At 42.4% G+C, this 6978-nt stretch overlaps 3 non-coding genes across 3 annotated transcripts; all 3 read right to left on the bottom strand.

Moving 5' to 3' along the window:
* Positions 1-654: 654 nt before the first annotated feature.
* Positions 655-726, bottom strand: trnap-cgg (transfer RNA proline (anticodon CGG)). Its single transcript has one exon. It is a non-coding gene; the product is annotated as a tRNA-Pro (tRNA).
* A 208-nt stretch (positions 727-934) lies between these two features.
* On the bottom strand, positions 935-1006 carry trnap-ugg (transfer RNA proline (anticodon UGG)). Its single transcript has one exon. It is a non-coding gene; the product is annotated as a tRNA-Pro (tRNA).
* Positions 1007-1315: 309 nt separating this feature from the next.
* On the bottom strand, positions 1316-1387 carry trnap-cgg (transfer RNA proline (anticodon CGG)). Its single transcript has one exon. It is a non-coding gene; the product is annotated as a tRNA-Pro (tRNA).
* Between the last annotated feature and the right edge of the window lie 5591 nt (positions 1388-6978).

Raw genomic sequence — 6978 nt, 5'->3', positions numbered from 1 at the left:
GAGAACTTCAGCAAGTCTCGCTTCTGTCTGGACTCATTCAAGATGGCTTGAGCTTCTGAAAGAGCTTTCTTCTCCGTCAGAATGAGCTTTCTTCTCCGCCAACTTCTAAGGGAAAACAATGCCTTTCATACACCAGGAAGAGCACAATTTGTTTTATCACCCAGCTTAAAAAAAGAAAAAAAAATGAAGAAGATTTCCTGTGGTATCACATGCAATTGCATAAAGAAAAGTAAATGGCCAGACTATGAAGTGGTTGAAAACATGATGCTTTGGCAGGGGCTGAGAGGTGGGGAGGACAACATGACTAACTCCTCCATAATCAGATTGCCCTTCGGGTGATTTTTGGGCAACTCACTGAGTCTCTGCTCCAGAGAGAACTTCAGCAAGTCTCGCTTCTGACTGGACTCATTCAAGCGGGCTTGAGCTTCTGAAAGAGCTTTCTTCTCCGTCAGAATGAGCTGTCTTCCCCGTCAGAATGAGCTTTCTTCTCCGTCAACTTCTAAGGGAAAACAATGCCTTTCATACACCAAGAAGAGCACAATTTGTTTTATCACCCAGCTTAAAAAAAGAAAAAAAATTAAGAAGATTTCCTGTGGTATCAGATGCAATTGCATACAGAGTCAGAGAACCCTTGAACTCATACTAAAGGTGAGAGGGCTCGTCCGGGATTTGAACCCGGGACCTCTCGCACCCGAAGCGAGAATCATACCCCTAGACCAACGAGCCTGCCTGACGCTGGGTGTGGCTACTTGCGTACACTTGTACACTTGTACAGTCACCGAACACTGGCCTCAAACAGAATGAGCAGACACTATTTTTAATGAGAGCGTTTGTCCTTAGGGAGCTGCACTCTCTGGCAGGCAGCGATTCAGAGTACTTTCTGTGCAGGAAATAAACGCTTGTCATCGGACTGGTTGCTTGTTCTGAAACTGCTGGGCTCGTCCAGGATTTGAACCCGGGATCTCTCGCACCCAAAGCGAGAATCATACCTCTAGACCAACGAGCCTGACTGACAAGAGATTTGGCTACTTGCGTACACTTTTAGAGTCACTGAATGCTGGTCTCTTACAGAATGGGAAGGCACTAGTTTTAATAGAAAGCGTTTGTCGTTAGGGAGCCACACTCCCTGGCAGGCAGCGATTCTGAGTACGTTCTGTGCAAGGAAATAAGCGCTTGTCATCTGGCTGAATCTTGGCTATGTTGTAGTACAGATGAAAACAAGCAGTAATAAGGGTTTCAAAAACATGACAGTTTTGAGTTTGGCTCAGTGCTGCAAAAGGAAGGATCCAACCTTGCTGCACATTCTGAAATCCCCGGGCTCGTCCGGGATTTGAACCCGGGACCTCTCGCACCCGGAGCGAGAATCATACCCCTAGACCAACGAGCCTGCGAGCCTGCCTGACGCTGGATGGGGCTACTTGCGTACACTTCTACAGTCACCGAACACTGGCCTCAAACAGAATGAGCAGACACTATTTTTAATAAGAGCATTTGTCCTTAGGGAGCTGCACTCTCTGGCAGGCAGCGATTCAGAGTACATTCTGTGCAGGAAATAAACACTTGTCATCGGACTGGCTGCTTGTTCTGAAACTGCTGGGCTCGTCCGGGATTTGAACTCAGGACCTCTCGCACCCAAAGCGAGAATCATACCCCTAGACAAACGTGCCTGACTGACAACAGATTCGGCTACTTGCGTACACTTGTAGAGTCACTGAATCCTGGCCTCTTACAGAATGGGAAGGCACTAGTTTTGATAGAAAGCGTTTGTCGTTAGGGAGCCACACTCCCTGGCAGGCAGCGATTCTGAGTATGTTCTGTGCAAGGAAATAAGCGCTTGTCATCTGGCTGAATCTTGGCTATGTTGTAGTACAGATGAACACAAGCAGTAATAAGGGTTTAAAAAACATGACAGTTTTGAGTTTGGCTCAGTGCTGCAAAAGGAAGGATCCAACCTTGCTGCTCTCGCTGGTTGTTCTGAAATCCCCGGGCTCATCCGTGATTTGAACCAGGGATCTCTCGCACTCAAAGCGAGAATCATACCCCTAGACCAACGAGCCTCTTCTTCATTAAGTCTTTCGGGAGGGCGCCACAAATTCAGTGAAGCCCATCTCCAAGACGGACCACGACCTGGCGTCGAGATACGAAAGTGTAGTTGTTCGAGCGTTAGAAACCCCTTGAAGGCATATTACTAATCAAAGGATTAGTAGTGGCCTAATGGATAAGGCATCAGCCTCCGGAGGTTATATTACACTCTATCTTTGGAGATTGTGGGTTCAAGTCCCACCTGGGTCGTCTTCAATGGGCTATGTTTAAGTTGGATGTTTGACCAATTCAAGGATGTTTTTTTCAAAGCAATAATGACTACAAGATCTGAGTCAGCGTAGAATGGACAAACTTCGGATAGGCGTGGTGGTGATCTAGATCTCCTTCCTCAGATCTAGATATGGCCTGGATCCGGCGGTTTGCGGTAAACCTCGGGATAAACAGAGAGACTAATATTAGCGTAGACGCCATCTTTCTTATGGTGTACAAAGTACATCAGGATTTATGGGAAGTGTTCCCGGTTCCGGCTGATCTAAACTCTGCAGCCTAACATTGAATTATGGCAATCTATAATGTGTTATGTGTATGCTAAGCCAAAGAGATGTGTTTTTAGTCTAGATTTTAACTGACAGACTGTATCTGCTTCCCGGACAATGTTAGGAAGATTGTTCCAAAGTTTTGGTGCCAAGTAGGAAAAGGATCTACCGCCAGCAGTTGATTTTGATATTCTAGGTATTATCAACTGGCCAGAATTTTGAGATCGCAATAGACGTGAAGGACTATAATGGGTTAAGAGCTCGCTCAAGTACTGCGGAGCCAAACCATTTAGTGCTTTGTAAGTAATCAGCAATATTTTAAAATGTATACGATGTTTAATAGGGAGCCAATGCAGTGTTGACAGAACCGGGCTAATATGGTCATACTTCCTGGTTCTGGTAAGAACCTAGCGGCTGCGTTTTGGACCAGCTGTAGTTTGTTTGTTAAGCGTACAGGGCAACCACCCAGTAGAACATTACAATAATCTAGCCTTGAGGTCATGAACGCATGAACTAATTGTTCCACATTTGTCAATGAGAGCATATGACGTAATTTAGATATATTTTTAAGATGGAAAACTGCGCTTTTACAGATACTAGACACGTGACTTTCAAATGAGAGATTGGTATCAAAGAGCACACCCAGGTTCCTAACTGACGACGAAGACTTCACAGAGCAGCCATCAAGTGTTAAACAGTATTCTAGGTTATTGCGTGTGGAAGTTTTTTGTCCAATAATTAGAATCTCTGTTTTTTCAGAATTTAGTAGTAGGAAATTACTAGTCATCCAGTTTTTTATATCAGCTATGCATCCCGTTAATTTTGTGAATTGGTACGCCATACTGAACTTTTGACCGATAAGACATCTCTTCATTTAATGCTACAAACTGACAACGGTCAGATAAGTATGATTTAAACCATGCTAGTGCAATTCCACTAATGCCAACATAGTTTTCTAGTCTATTTAATAGAATGTTGTGGTCAATGGTGTCAAATGCAGCACTAAGATCAAGTAACACTAATAGAGAGATACAACCACGATCGGATGATAAAAGCAAATCATTTGTGACTTTAATGACAGCAGTCTCAGTACTATGGTACGGTCTGAATCCGGACTGAAAATCCTCGCAGATAGCATTTCCTTCAAGAAAGGAACACAGTTGTGAGGATACTGCCTTTTCTAATATCTTTGACAGAAAAGGCAAATTCGAGATCGGCCTGTAATTGACTAATTCTGTAGGATCAAGTTGCATTTTTTTAACAAGCGGTTTAATCATAGCCAGCTTAAAGGGTTTTGGTACGTATCCTAGAGACAAAGATGAATTAATGATGTTAAGAAGAGGATCTATGACTTCTGGAAGCATCTCTTTCAATAGTTTAGTCGGTATAGAGTCTAACATACAAGTTGTTAATTTAGAAGAGTTAACGATTTTGCAAAATTCTTCTTCTCCTATAGCAACAAATGAATCAAATTTTTCCTCAGGGAGACTACAATTCACTCCCTGATGCGATACTGTAGTAGACGGTTCCATAGTTATAATTTTGTCCCTGATATTATCAATCTTATAAGTGAAGAAATTCATAAAGTCATTACTGCTGTGTTTCTTGGAAACTTCTGGGCTTGAAGCTTTCTTTTTCGTTAGTTTAGCCACTTTTTCAAATAAATACCTAGGATTATGTTTATTTTCTTCTAATAGGGTTGAAAAATAAGCAGATCTAGCAGCTTTTAAAGCCTCTCTGTAAGCAATCGAGCTCTCCTTCCATGCAATCCGAAATACCTCTAGTTTTGTTTTCTTCCAGTTGCGCTCCATTTTTCTGGCTGCTCTCTTAAGGGCCCAGGTGTGCTCATTGTACCACGGCCTTGGACTATTTTCTTTAATCTTCTTTAAGCGCAGCGGAGCAACTGTGTCTGAAGTGCTGGAAAATAGAGAGTTAAAAGTTTCTGTTGCAATATCGAGTTCTTCTAAGCTATCTGGGATGCAGAGATGATGAAACTGATAAGGAAGATTATTGATAAAGCAATCTTTCTTGGCAGAAGTGATAGGTCTAACATATTTATAAAACGGAGTCGGCTTTGCAGCCTTGGCTAAATGTAATTTACATGAGACTAGATAATGATCTGAGAACTCATCGCTCTGCTGCAGTATTTCAATGGCATCAACATCTATTCCATGTGATAATATTAGATCTAGAGTATGATTACGACAATGAGTAGGTCCTGACACGTGTTGTCTAACTCCAATTGAGTTTACAATGTCTTTAAATGCCAATCCCAATCCATCTTTTTCATTATCTACATGTATATTAAAATCACCAACAATTAGTACTTTATCTGCAGCCAATACTAATTCTGATAGATAGTCAGCAAACTCTTTGATAAAGTCTTTATGGTGCCCTGGTGGCCTGTATACAGTAGCCAGCAGAATTCTCAAACGTGATTTATCGTTTACACTATATATTTTTACATTAAGCACCAACACTTCAAAAGAATTATGTTTAAAACTAGATTTCTTAGTGGTTTTGAAAATATTACAATAATTTACAGCAACACCTCCCCCTTTGCCTTTCGGACGAGGTTCATGTTTATAACAGTAATCTTGCGGGGTGGACTCATTTAAAGTAATGTAATCGTTTGGTTTTAGCCAGGTTTCTGTCAAACACAGCACATCTAGGTTATAATCTGAAATCAAAGTGCTTTTGAAGTAAGGGATCGAATAATCAGCAACCCAAGCTTTATCGTTTGCTCATCTGTATTATATCTGTTTTTTACTTGTTGAACATCAATTAAATTTTTAACCTTAGATAGGTTTGGAAGTTTTTTGTATTTCCAAATTCGGGGAACAGACACAGTCTCTATATGATGATATCTAGGTGAAAGAGCCTCTATGTGATGGGATCCATCTGACCTTGGTGACGCGAGGGCGCTAGCAGACGGTCGGTTTAGCCAGTTTGTCTGCTTCCTGACCTGAGCCCCAGATTGTCATGTTTTATCTCTAAGACTATGAGCCAAATTACTAGAGAGAAGAGCAGCACCATCCCAGGAGGGATGAATACCATCTCTTTTCAACAGGCCAGGTTTACCCCAAAAACTTTTCCAATTGTCTACGAATTCTATATTATTTTGCGGACACCACTTAGACAGCCAGCCATTGAGTGAACACAATCTAATAACTATCTCATCACTCCTTCGAACAGGAAAGGGGGCCAGAGCAAATTACAGTGCCTGACATCGTACTTGCGAGTTCAAACACCTCTTTAATGTTAATTTTGGTGATCTCCGACTGGCGAAGTCGAACATCATTAGTGCCGACGTGAATAATAATCTTAGAGAATTTACGATTAGCATTAGCCAGCACTTCTAAATTTGCTTTGATGTCAGGCGCTCTGGCTCCCGGCAAACATGTGACTATGTTGGCTGGTGTCCCTATTTTCACGTTCCGTGTAATATAATCGCCAATTACCAGGGCACAATCAACAGAATTCTCAGTGGGTGTTTCACTGAGTGGGGCAAATCGATTTGTTGTGGTAATCGGAACGGAAGAGTGGTTTTTTGATCCGCGACTTGAGCGATCCCTCACTGTCATCCATCTGCCTGGCTTCACAGGCAATAATTCAGCCGGAACCGAATCATGTAAAGGGTTCACTATGCTAGGCGCATCCAAAATAGTATCTAAAGCTCTAGCACACTTACTATCCTCAATTAAAGTTTGGATCCGTGTTTCTAATTCTGAAATCTTCTCCGTCAGCCTGACTGTCTCCTTGCATTTATCACATATAAACCCTATATTGCCGACGGGGAAGGCTATGCTAAACATGTAACATGAAGTGCAGGTTACAATAACAGGACAAGACATTACTCACCGTATTTGTTGACTGATTCTTACTCACCTGGGCTTTTTATGAACTCAGAGGCGCGGGCGCGCGAGAGAAAAATAAATAAATAACTGAGCGCACGGGTGGCGCGTTAACAGGCTAGCGAGTTGCTAGCGTGTTGTGCTAACAATCGTGTTGTGCCTCTGATGCTGCAGAACGTGACGTCAAGTACTATGTGGGTTGCAGTAAATGGCCGGACTATGAAGTGGTTGATAAAGAAAAGTAAATGGCCAGACTATGAAGTGGTTGAAAACATGATGCTTGGGCAGGGGCTGAGAGGTGGGGAGGAAAACATGACTAACTCCTCCAAAATCTGATTTTTGGGCAACTCACTGAGTCTCTGCTCCAGAGAGAACTTCAGCAAGTCTCGCTTCTGACGGGACTCATTCAAGCGGGCTTGAGCTTCTGAATGAGCTTTCTTCTCCGTCAGAATGAGCTTTTTTCTCCGTCAACTTCTAAGGGAAAACAATGCCTTTCATACACCAGGAAGAGCACAATTTGTTTTATCACCGAGCTTAAAAAAAGA

The sequence above is a fragment of the Siphateles boraxobius genome, unplaced genomic scaffold, assembly GCF_051911475.1.
Source record: "Siphateles boraxobius isolate OS27281-9 unplaced genomic scaffold, OSU_SipBor_1 1, whole genome shotgun sequence".
Lineage (NCBI taxonomy): Eukaryota > Metazoa > Chordata > Actinopteri > Cypriniformes > Leuciscidae > Siphateles > Siphateles boraxobius.
The sequence above is the reverse complement of the archived record's forward strand: the minus strand, read 5'-3'. Positions and strand labels throughout refer to the sequence as shown.